Source organism: Oryctolagus cuniculus, chromosome 7 (assembly GCF_964237555.1).
Source record: "Oryctolagus cuniculus chromosome 7, mOryCun1.1, whole genome shotgun sequence".
Taxonomy (NCBI): domain Eukaryota; kingdom Metazoa; phylum Chordata; class Mammalia; order Lagomorpha; family Leporidae; genus Oryctolagus; species Oryctolagus cuniculus.
The window spans coordinates 23,232,556-23,245,430 of NC_091438.1; positions in this window are offsets into that span (position 1 = coordinate 23,232,556).

Consider the following 12,875-nt stretch of genomic DNA (forward strand, 5'->3'; position numbering starts at 1 on the left):
AAAAATATTGATGACACTTTATTAGAAGTTATGTGATAAAGATACCAGAGGATGATTTTCACAGCACTTCCCCAGAAAGTCTGTGGTGTAAAGTGAAAGCCAGTTCATTTCCCAGAACTCTCTGTTATTAAAATAAGATTGCTGATTGCAAAAGCAGCTATGCACAGTGCCACTTCCTCCCTGCCCTAGCCACAGCCATTTCCTGTCTCAGCCTTCACCTTTTGTCTTAATCATCACAACTAGCTGTGGTCCTTTCACAGCAAAGAAATGTTAGAACAGAGGAGTCATGTCCCCTACCTTGTGCATAGGATGCTGCTCCAGAAGCACTGTAGGGAGAAGCCTGGGAAAAAAAGAAATACCCCAAGAAGGTCTCTGGACTCTGAACTGTGCCAAGGTTCCTCCTTGGGCTTCTCTTCAGATTAGTGTTGGTCCAAGAGGAAAGCAGAGGGGAATTTTTCTGGGTTCACAATCTGGACAGTATAAATAGTTAACGATAATCACAGTTCTGTCTTGAATTAAGTAAAATGATCATTGTAAATCATTATAAAAATGAGTAAAACGATCAGTGCATACGTCAAGAATGTTTATAGCTAACAATGCTATATCATAAAGACAGAAAGGTCTCAAATAAACAATATAATGTTGTAACTCAATGAAGTAGAAAACTAAGAGCAAACCAAATACAATATTAGTAGAAGGAAGGAAACAATGGAGACAAGAGTTCAAATAAAAGAAATAGAAAGTAAAATCACAATACAAAAGATCAAAAAAACAAAGAGAAGATATTTATTAACATAATAAAGAAGGTAGTGCTGGTAAAGAAGAGCAGGAGTTGGAGAAGATAAGTTAAAGGTTTTAATATTGTTGCTAAGGCATAACTGCAAGACCTGAACATGAGGATAAAAAATGATTTTACATTTATAAGTGCAACAAAAAGACATCATATTTGTAGGGGGGTAAATGAGTTACAAGAGAAAATAGATCTACATAAATCTAGTTACGAAGACAGGTTTTAACACGTATTTCTCAGTCATTACTAGAATAGGCAGATAAAATAAGGAAGTACATAGAATGCTTAAATGACACATAGACCTACATAAATCTACAGTTATGATGACAAGCATTAACACATATGCCTCAGTGATTACTAGAATAGGCAGATAACAAAATAAAGAAGTGCATAGAATACTTAAATGCCTAGCCATATGTCCTTTCCCTCCCCATTTCCCTCCCTCAATCCCCTTCCTTCCTCTTTTGGTTTTTAATTTTACAAAAACATAAATTCAATTCACTCTATAATAACAGGCTTACTGTACCACTAACCATAATATTCAACAACTAAAGAGTAGAAAAACCAGTTTCACAGGAGTATAAGCAAGAGCTAAAAAGAACAATCAAATTACAAGATGTCCATTTCATTCCTATACATTTTTTTGGTATTCTATATTAACTACCACAAATCAGAGAAAACATATATTTGTCTTTTGGGGACTAGCTTATTTCACTAAGCATAATGGTTTCCAGTTGCGACTTATTTACATAGCAGAATTTTATTCTTTTGTATGGTGAGTAGTATTCCATAGTGTATAAATATCACGTCTTCTTTATCCAGTCATCAGTTGATGGACATCTGGGTTGATTTCATACGTTAACCATGGTGAATTGAGCTGCACTAAACATGGGAGTGCAAATAACTTTTTCATATGCTTATTTCATTTCATTTGCATAAATTCCCAGGAATGTTGGTTGGGTCATATGGCGGATCTATTTTCAGCTTTCTAAGAATCTCCATACTGCTTTCCATAGGGGTTTACTAGTTTACATCCTCACCAACAATATGTTAGGGTACCTTTATCCCCACATCCTCATCAGAATTATTTTTTTTCATTTTCGAGTGATAGCCATCCTAGCTGGGGTAAGGTGAAACCTCCTTGTGTTTCCCTCATGGGTAGTGATCCTGAGCATTTTCTCATGTGTCTATTGGCCATCTGTAGTTCATCTTTGAAAAAATGCCTGTCTATCCTCTTTGCTCATTTCTTAACTGGATTGTTTGAATTGTTTGTTTTGTTGTTGTTGGGTTTCCTGAGCACTCTATAGAACTTGGATATTACTCCTTTATCAGTTGCATATTTGCAAATGATTTTCCCCATTCTATCATTTCCCTTTTCATTTTGCCTAGTGTTTCCTTTGCTGTGCAAAAGTTTCTTAGCTTGATGTAATCCCATTTGTCTATTTTTTTATTTGATTGCCGGTGCCTCTGGTATCCTCTCCAAGAAATCTTTGCTTATGTCTTGCAGAGTTTCCCCAATGTTTTCCTCTAGTAATTTGATGGTATAAGTTCATAGGTATAGATCTTTGATCCACTGTGAATTGATTTTTGTATAAGGTGTAAGATAGGGGTCTTGTTTCATATGTATGCAGAGATCCAATTTTCCTAGCACCATTTGTCAAAGACACTGTCTTTTTCCCAGGGATTGATTTTAGCTTCTTTGTCAAAGATTAGTTGTTTGTATTTGAATATATTAATCTCTGGAGTTTCTGTTCCATTTGTCTACATGCCTATTTTTGTGCCAATACCACATTGTTCTGATTATAGCTGCCCTGTATTATGTCTTGAAGATTGTTATTATGATGCCTCTTGTTTTGTTTTTGCTGTTTTGTGATTGCTTTAGCTATTCTGGGGTCTCATGTTTTTATATGAATTTTAACATATTTTTTCTAGATCTGAGAGGAATACTATTGGTATTCCAATTGGGTTAGCATTAAACCTTTAAATTGCTTTGGATATTGTGGACATTTTGGTGATATTAATTCTTTCAATCTGTGAACATGGAAGATCTTCCCATTTTTGCATCTTTTTCGATTTCTTTCTTTAATATTTCACAATTTTTGTAGAAATCTTTCAAATACTTGGTTAAATTTATTGCAAGTTATTCATTGTTTTGTAGCTTTTGTAAATGTTACTGCTCTTGTAAGTTCTTTCTCAGCCTAGCATTGTTTGTGTATATAAAGGCTATTGACTTTGGTGTTTCTTTCATAATCCTACAACTTCACCAAATTCTCCTATGAGTTCCAATAGTCTTAGTGGAGTCCTTTGGTTTCCCTATATATAGAATCATGTCATTTCCAAATAGGGCTAATTTGAGTTCTTCCTTTCCAATTTATATCCCTTTGCTTTCTTTTTCTTGCCTAATAGCTCTGGCTAAAACTTCCAGAACTATATTGAATAGCAATCCTAAAAGTGGAAATCCTTCTCTGGTTCCAGATCTTAGTAGAAATGCTTCCAACTTTTTCCCATTCAATATGATGCTGGCTGTGGTGTTGTCATATAATGTCTTGATTGTGCTGAGCAATATTCCTTCTATACCCAATTTGCTTAAGGTTTTATTTTTTATCATTAAAAGATGTTGTATTTTGTCAGACGCTTTCTTTTGAATCTATTGATAGAGTCATATGGTTTTATTCTTAAATTTGTTAATATGATGTATCATATTTATTGCCATATGGATGTTGAAAATCCCTGCCTACCAGAGATAAATCACACTTGGGAAGGTCTTTATTACCGATTCAATATCTGTCTTGGTCATTGGTCTATTTAAGTTTTCTATATCTTTATGACTTAATTTTGGTAGATTGTATGTTTCCAAAATAGATCCATTTCTTCTGGATTTTCCAATTTGGTGGCATATATCCATTTGTAGTAATTCCTCATGATTCTTTTTATCTCTGAGGTATTCATTGGAACATCTCCATTTTTATCTTTCATTTCACTAATTTAGGTCTTTTCCTCTTTTTTAGTTAGTTAGGCCAATGGTGTATCTATTTTTTTCCATAAATCCACTTTTTAATTTCAATGATCTTCTGTATCTTTTTTTATTTCAATTTAATTTATCTTTTCTAATTTCATTATTTTTTCCTTTATTAATTTTGCATTTGGTTTTTGCTTGGTTTCCTAGGTGGTGAACAAGCATTTCTGACACAATAAACTGCACACAATTAAAGGGCACACTTGGGTCAGTTGTGATATGCATATATCAGTGAAACATCACCACAGTCAGGTACGGGACATGCCCATCAGCCCCACATGTCCTCCTGTCCCAGCCACCTACCCCTACCCCAGGCACCAGTGATATGCTCTGTGCTTATGTTCTCAGTAAACATCCCTTTCAGTAAACACTCGAGTGACTAATAGCCAGATCCAACCCTGTGATGTCAGACTCTTTCTGAGGAGGAGGATTTGACTCACACTACCATCATTACCACCTTCTATAATGTGGCAATTCAGTGATTCCAAATGAAGAAAACACAGTCTCATTTAAGACAGAATTTGAGATTGACAAGATGCTTTTTTTTTTTTTTAAATCAGAAGAAGGGATGTAATGTTTTGGGTTAAGGACACTGTTGAATCTCTCAGAATTTGGGAGTGAAGTGAAGAGAACTCTGTCCTCTTAGTCTAAGCACAGGATCAGACCTTAATAGAATCTTCTAGGATGTGAAGTTGTCATGTCAGTTTTTCTGCTGTACTGTTGTTATCAGTGACATCAGTTTCTCACCCTCACGTGGCATCTCATTTGATCTCAGGTTCTCCACAGACTTTCATTGGGTACCTACTATATGTTTATCAGAGAGGTTCCCAGTCTAGAGAACCATCCTTTTAGAAGGACGAACTTTACAGATATAAGAGGGATAAAAGATAATGTAGGGGCTGGCACTGTGGTGTAGTGGGTAAGGTTTCCACCTGCAATGCCGGCATCTCATACGGGCGCTGGTTTGAGTCCCGGCGGCTCCATTTCCAATCCAGCTCTCTGCTGTGGCCTGGGAAAGCAGTAGAAAATGGCCCAAGTTCTTGGACCCCTGCACCTGCATGGGAGACCTGGAAGAAACTCCTGGCTCCTGACTTCAGATAGGCACAAATCCAGCCATTGCTGTTAATTGGGGATGAACCAGTGGATGTAAGACTCTCTCTCTCTGCTTCTCCATCTCTCTCTGTAACTCTGACTTTCAAATAAATAAATAAATCTTTAAAAAAAAAAGGATAATGTTGCCAGGATATAATTAAAGGCTTGTTCATTATAGAATGTATGTCAGTGTCGCTGGCCTCTATTTGCTAGATATCAGTAGCACCCTTCCCAGTTCTGTTAACAAAATGTGTCTTCAAATATTGCTACATGTCCTGTGGGGCCCCAAACCACTCCTACTTGAGAATCCCTACCTTAGATATTCAAATTTTAATATTTTTATAACCTTAAGCCTATATATCAGTAAGGTTGTTTTTAAAAGCATGCCAAGGATTTTATAATTATGCATCTATATTCAACAAATGACTATGGAGAAGAATTTTTGGTTGTTATTGATGGAATATGTGCACAGCATATTGGCAAGTGACTTCTGACTCTCAAAAATGTCTCCGTCAACTTCAGAGCTCAATATCACGGTATCTCTGTGTCTGCTCTGATAGAATCATATTCAGAGTTAATTGCCACAAAGGAAAACAAGTTTCTAAACTTTAGTTTTGTTTTTGTCTTGGTCATATGTATGCTTTCAAATTTGATCATAGGTTATTCAGTAGATTGAGATTCTGTCAAAAATGAAATTTATTATTTTTAATCAATTCATTAGTGATGTCTACGATAGGTCAAAAGTTTTGCCGCAGACACATCACAAGTCTGCTGTGAAAGCCTCGGCACAGGTGGAAATATGGTGCCCTTCCTCTACAGAGCTCATTCCTGCCTGTCCACTTTTCCCATCTAGGAGGACTTGGGAGATTCCTCAGCACAGATTTTATAGTTAGTCAAGATCCATCCCTGACTGGCCTTGAGTGGATGGTGCCTGGGCACATTAGAGACACTTCTCCCTCTTGAGATGTTGCAGGCGCTATCCTGTGAGTAGAGGAAGTGTTGCTCTAAAACTGTGACCTTTCCTTGGACTCTAACTACCTCCACTTACTTGGAACACACAGCGTCTCTATTATAGGAACATGGCCTTCAGGACTGGCAAGACTTTGGGACTCTTCTCTACAGTGATCTCCACACAAGCGAGTCTCTCTACCCTCTGTAGGCACTAATCTGATCAATACACGGGGCTTCCTGGGGCCAAGGACAGAGGGAAATTTGTCCTTTTTCCTTACTGCCTCTTCAAACATGCCCCAGTAGGACGAGTTCTTTCTCTCCTCATAAAAGAAATCTTGGATAGGTTCTTCTCTAAGGGAAACACTCTCCCAATCCAAGCACTGTTATTCTCCCATTTATAACTAGGTTCTTCAGCAGAATAGCCAACCTGATCTTCATTTAAGGCTAAAGCTTCTCCTTATCCACTCGTGCCTGCTTCTGACCAAAGGACCTGCACTGTGGGTGGGCCTGGTTTTCTTTTTCCCCCACCCTTCCCTATGCCTCCTTCTCCTCCAGTCACCAGCCTGGTTTTGTCCTCATGGTTTTGAGGAGAAGATGAAACATTGAGGATGGGTTGGATATCATCTGGCCCTTGGGAGGAATGGAGGGACACTTAGTGGCTCTTTTTCTCATGGGGCACCACTGATGACTCCTCAGTCTTCCCTGTAAATCTGTGAATCAAATTCCAGTTGATGGCCAGCATTGTCTCTCCAGTTGGTGAATTCAACTCTCAGCACTTGGGCATCCAGAGGTCAGATCCGCACATGTTGTTGGAATCCCATCCCTGGGAAGGTGACACACTGGACAAACCATGAAAGCTCTGTCCACTCCCATATCTTGCCCTGTGTGTCTCTTATTTCTGATGGTCTCAGAGTTATATACTTTATAATAAACCAGTAAACATAGTATTCCTGGGTTCTATGAACTCTAATATCAAATTATAAAACTTGAGGAAGAAGTCATAGGAGCTCTCAATTTATAACCAGTAAGTCAGAAGTACAAGAGTTCTATTTTGAAAATGACGTCTGAATTGGGGGTAGTCTTGTGGGACAGCTGGATACCAAGAATTGGATTGAAGGACTCTTAGGCAGTGTTAGAGAACAGGTGGGTGCAAGGAGGAAACTAGACATCCAGTGTATGAATGTGTACAGCCATGGTATTTTTGAAGCTCTTCTTCATACTGCCTTCTCCATGGGAAACTTGAACTTCCTCACAACACACAGGCCAAGGGCAAGCATCTCAAGAGAGCAAGGAGGATGTGTATGGCATTTTCCTAACCTGTCTGAGAATTATTTTTTTTAAAGATTTCTTTGTTTATTTGAGAGGCAGAGTTACAGACACAAAGAGGGAGACACAGAGAGAAAGGTCTTCCTTCTGTTGGTTCACTCTCCAAACGGCCGCAATGTCCTGAGCTGGGCCAATCCAAAGCCAGAAGTGAGGAGCTACTGTTAGTGCAGGGGCCCAATTACTTAGGCCATCTTCCACTACCCTTCCAGGAGCATCAACAAGGAACTATATCAGAAGTGGGGCAGCCAGGACATGAATAGCACCCATATGGGATGCTGGCACCGCAGGCAGAGGCTTAACCTACTGTGTCACAGTGCTGGCCCCTATCCTGAGAATTCTTTGGTGTGTTTCAATCATCTTCTTTTTGTCAACATAGTCACAAGGGTCCAATCATTTCAAAGGAGGGACACAAACTATGATTCAATGGAAGAGGGACATGGTCAGACTGTAAGAATAAGAAGTAGGATATAAAATATTGCTTAGCTAAAGATTTGTATCTATTCAGAAAAGTTTTATTTTAACTGTTTTTTCCTAGTATGTGCTTCTGTTTTCAAAATTTTAAAATTTTAAAATTTGAGGGAGAGAGAAATTGAATCTTCCACTCACTAGTTCACTTTCCAAATGGCCACAACAGCCAGGGCAGAGTCAGGCTAAAGTCAAGAGCCTGGGTCTCCACTAGGATCTCTCATGTGGATTCAGAGGCCCAAAGGGCCCAAATTGGGCCATCTTCTGTTGCTTTCCCAGGCACATTAGCGCAGAGTTGGATTGGAAGTGGAATAGCTGGGACGAGAACTGGTACCCATATGATGCTGGCAGTGTAGGTAATAGCTTAACTCGCTGTGCCACAATGCCAGCCTCCCTCTTCTCTGTTTCTGCTCTGAATTTCATACTTTTTTTTCTCTGCTAACTTTGGGTTTTGATTGTTCTTTATATAGTTTATTGAGGTGTAAACTTTAGTTGTTTATCTGAGATCCTTCTTTTCTTCCCACTAAAATATTTTATTAACAATAATTATATATATATATATATATTTATGGGGTAGAATGTGACATTTCTTTATGTTCCTAGAAGCATTTTTAAATTTAAAATTTAACAACTTTTAATATTTTTCCACATTCTCTTCAAATGTAATATTATGTACACACGCATATATTCTATTTTTCTTGAAAACATGGATATTTATATCACATAATGTAGGAGTCACAACCATGATCATAAAGGGGGAAGAAAGATATATTGATATGCAGATGGTATAATTTGGGGAAGACATTAATTATAACTACCTGTATAACAATTAGGATGACATCGGCGCAATTTATATGCTCTGTCTACATGTTAACTTTCACATAGGAGGGACAACACGTGATATTTGTCATTTCTATATTTGGTTTATTTTACTTAGCATAATGATCTCCAGTTCCATCCATTTTGTTGCAAATGTCAGGATTGCATTCTTGTTATGTATGAGTAATATTTCGTTGTGTGTATATATACCACATTTTCTTTATCCAGTCATCAGTTGATGACATCTTGGTTGGTTCCATATCTTTGCTATTAAGTTGCCTGCTAAAAATATTAGTTTACAGGTATCTCTTTTATATGCTGATTTCATTTCCTTCAGATGTATTCCAAGGATTGGAGTAGCTGGGTTATATGGTAGATGTATTTTTAGTTTTGAGAACTCTCAATACTGTTTTCCATAACGGTTATGCTAATTTGCATTCCTGTCAATGTTGTATAAAAATGTGTCAAAAGTGTATCTTTTCCCTCTACAACCTCACCAGCATTTTCTATATATTTATCTATTTATTTTTGATTTTTGGGTAATACCCATTCTAACTAGGGTGAGAAGATACCTCACTGTGGATTTTATTTGCATTTCCCTGATGGCTTGTGGTCCCGAGAATTGGTTTCATGTGTCTTTGCTTTTTCTTAATATGGACATTTTTTGCTCTAACGTTCTCTCTTAGAATTGCTTTAGCAGAGGCTGGTAAGCAGCTTCCTGTGACAAAAATCACGCACACAAGTGCTGGTTTGAGTCCCAACTGCTCTACTTCGCATTCAGTTCCCTCTTGACATACCTGGGAAAGCAGTGGAAGTCAGTCCCTTGCCATTCACATGGGAGACCCATATGGAGTTCTAGGCCTGGCTTCAGCCTGCCCCAGCCCAATCATTGCAGCCATTTAGGGAGTGGACCAGAGGATGGACAGTCTTTCTTTCTCTGTCTCTTCCTCTCTGTGTATGTGACTCTGCTTTTCAGACAAATAAAGAAATATTTTAAAAAAATAACTACTCTTGCTGCACCCATAAGTTTTGATATGTTGTGTTTCCATTTTCATTTGTCTTAAGATCCTTTTATATTTCCCTTTTAATTTCTTCTGTGAACCATTTGATTTTTGGAAGTGTGTAATTTAATTTCCAAATACTTGTGAATGTTTCAATTTTTCTCATGTTACTGATTCTTAGTTTCATATCATGTGGTCAGAAAAGATACTTGATATAATTTTAACCTTCTTCGATCTATTTAAGCTTGTTTTTTGACTTAGTATATGACCTATGCTGGACGCTGTTCTGTATGTACTTGAAAATAATGTTTATTCTGCTGTTGTGGGATGAAATGTTCTGTGTATGTCTGTTAGGCCTATTTGATCTATAAGTGTTATTCAAGCCCACATTTTCCATGTGTGTCTTCTGTGTGGATGATATATCCAGTCTTGAAAATGAGGTATTGGAGTCTCCTACTTTTGTTGTACTTCTGTTTATTTCTCCTTTCAGTTCAGTTAATATTTTCTTTACATGTTTATAATTGTTATGTCTTCTTTATGAGTTAACCACTTTATTATCATATAAAGACCCTCTTCATTTATTCTGCCAATTTTTGATTTAAAGCCTTTTTTATCTGATGTAAGTATAATCACCCATACCCTTTTGATGACCATTTGCATGGAGTTTCTTCCCACCTCTTCACTCTCAGTGTATTTGTGTCTTTAAAGAAAGAGGGAGACTCTTACAGACAGCAAATAGTTTGTTGGGGGAATAGGTCAATCCTGGGATTGTGGGAATTGGACTGGGAGGAGGCTGACAAAGGCAGACCTGGAACCCAGGCCAGTAGGGGTACACCTGGAGCCTGGATCTATGGGAACCAGCATGGTTCTGGGGCATCACTGGTGTCTTGGTCTGTGGGCACAGGTCTGGATCCTGGGTCCACAGGAATTATCTTGGCACCAGGATCCATAGGTGTTGGCTTGAGAATTGGTCTGTGGATTCCGTTAGAATTTTGGGGTTCTGGGAGTTGGCTTTGGGCTAAGATGAGCCTGAAGTCTGGGGTTGTTAGGATAGACCTGTTTCTGGGGTTGGCCCGGAGCATGAGTCTGTATGGGCTGGTTTGAAGCCTGGGGGCAGGAAAGCCAGCCGGGCACTGGGGTGATCCTGGAGCCCATGTCTGCAAGAGAAGCCTCAGAGCCCGAGAGTGCAGAGGGCCAGTTGATAGTAGAGTTGGCCAGGATATAGGAGCACAGGTTGATGTCATACTAAGTAAGAAAAAAGAAAAGAGCCAAATGAATAAAGTTGTAATGAAAAAGGAGACAATACAACTGATATCACAGACATAGAAGGTATCATTAGAGGCTACAGTCAACATTGATAGGACAATAAATTAGAGAGTCTAGAAGAATGGAAAAAATTCCCAGACATATATAACAAATGTTAAGTCATCAAGAAATAGAAAACATGAACAGAACCATAATGAGTACAGACATTTAATCAGTAGTCAAAAAAACCTTTTTACAGGAAAAACCCAAGATCTTCAGCTTTCACTAACAAACACATAAATTCCTTTTAGAAGGATTTTATTCACTTATTTGAAAAGCAGAGTCTCTCCCTCTCTCTCTGATAAACACACACCCTCCCGAGAGAGAGAGAGAGAGAGAGAGAGAGAGAATCTCCTCTCTGCTGATTCACTCCCTCAGTGGCCTCAGTGGCTGGGGCTGAGCCAAGCTGAAGCCAGGAGTCAGGAGCTTCTTTTGGGTCTCCCATATGGGTGCAGGGGTGCAAGTAGTTGGGACACATTCTGCAGCTTCCTCAGCACATTAGCAAGGAGCTGGATCAGAAGTGAAGCAGCCGGGATATGAACCAGTACTCATATGGGATGCTGGCATCACAGCCTTGGCTTAATCCACTATACCACAACACCAGTCCCCAAACACTTAAATTTTAACAATCACTGAATAAATTATAGTGCAAATTTCCCCTAAAATTTTTCCCATAAACTGAAGGAAAGAAAACATTCTCAAACTCAATTTACGAGGTCAGCGTTATACTAAAACAGAATCCAGAGAACACATCACAGTAAAAGTTAATTACAGGATAATATCTTTGATTAAAATATACGTAAAAATCTTAAAAAAAAATATTGTCACAGTGAATTGAGTAGCACATTAAAAAGGCTATATGCCACAGTCAAGTGAGACTATCCCTTGAATGCAAGAGTAACTCAACATATGAAAATAAAAAATTACACACAAAATTAATGATAAAAACCCGATAGTGATTTTAATAGATGCATTAACTGTATTTGAGTACACACAACATCCTTTCATAATAGAAGCTTTCAATAAATTAGGTGTAGAACCTATACCTAATGCACAGTAAAGCTATATGTACCAAAACCACAGCTAACATTTATGTTGAATGGGGAAAAAATGAACACTTCTACTTTAAGATGAGGAACAAGACAGGGATACCCAGTCCTGTCCTACAGTTCTGAAAGTCCTAGTTAGAGCAATTAAGCAAGAAAAAGATACATAAGGCATCAGATAGGAAGGGGATAGGTAAGATTATCTCCACTTACAGAGGAAATGATGTGGATATAGAAAATTTTAACGACTCAACCAAAAAACCCTATTAATACTAAGAAAATTGTTCAATAAAGTCACCATGTACAAAATCCACACAATGAAATTAGTTTTTCTGTTTTAAAATTTTCATTTTATTCAAAGTTAGTACAGAAGTGCTAACATTTACATAAAATAATTATACTTCAGTCACAGCACAAGTACCACAGAAAGGAATGCACTTTGCAAGAAATGTAGCTTATCTTTAGTTTTCAAATACTTCTGAAAGTTAATGCAGCAGCAGGCAAAATAACACAGTACACAAACAGCAGGGCATGTTATGGAGTCAGGAATGAAAACTGATAGTGCTTTAGCAGATTTGCTTCTTTAAAAAAATAACTTATTGAAACAAATTAAACCAAAATTATACATGTTTATAATTTTAAAACCTGGATTGTCTGAAAACTGTAAAAATTGAGGCCAGTATTGTGGAAAAGTAGATTAAGCTGCCTCCTGTAACACTGGCATCCTATATTGCCGCCAGTTCGAGTCCCAGCTGCTCCACTTCTGATCCAGCTCCCTGCTAATGTGCCTGGGAAAGCAGTGGAAGATGGCCCAAGTGCTTGGGCCCCTTCATCCACATAGGAGATCCAGAAGGATCTCCTGTATCCTGGCATCCGCCTGGCCCAAATCTGACCATTGCAGCCAACTGCGGAGTAAACTAGTAGACGGAAGATTTCTCTCCCCTCCCCACTCTGTCTCTTCCTATTTTTGTCTCCCTCCCACACTCCGTTTTTGCAATAAATAAGTATGTCTATAAAAATTGTAAAAATTCATTAGAATAGTCAAGTCAGAATTCTCATGAATG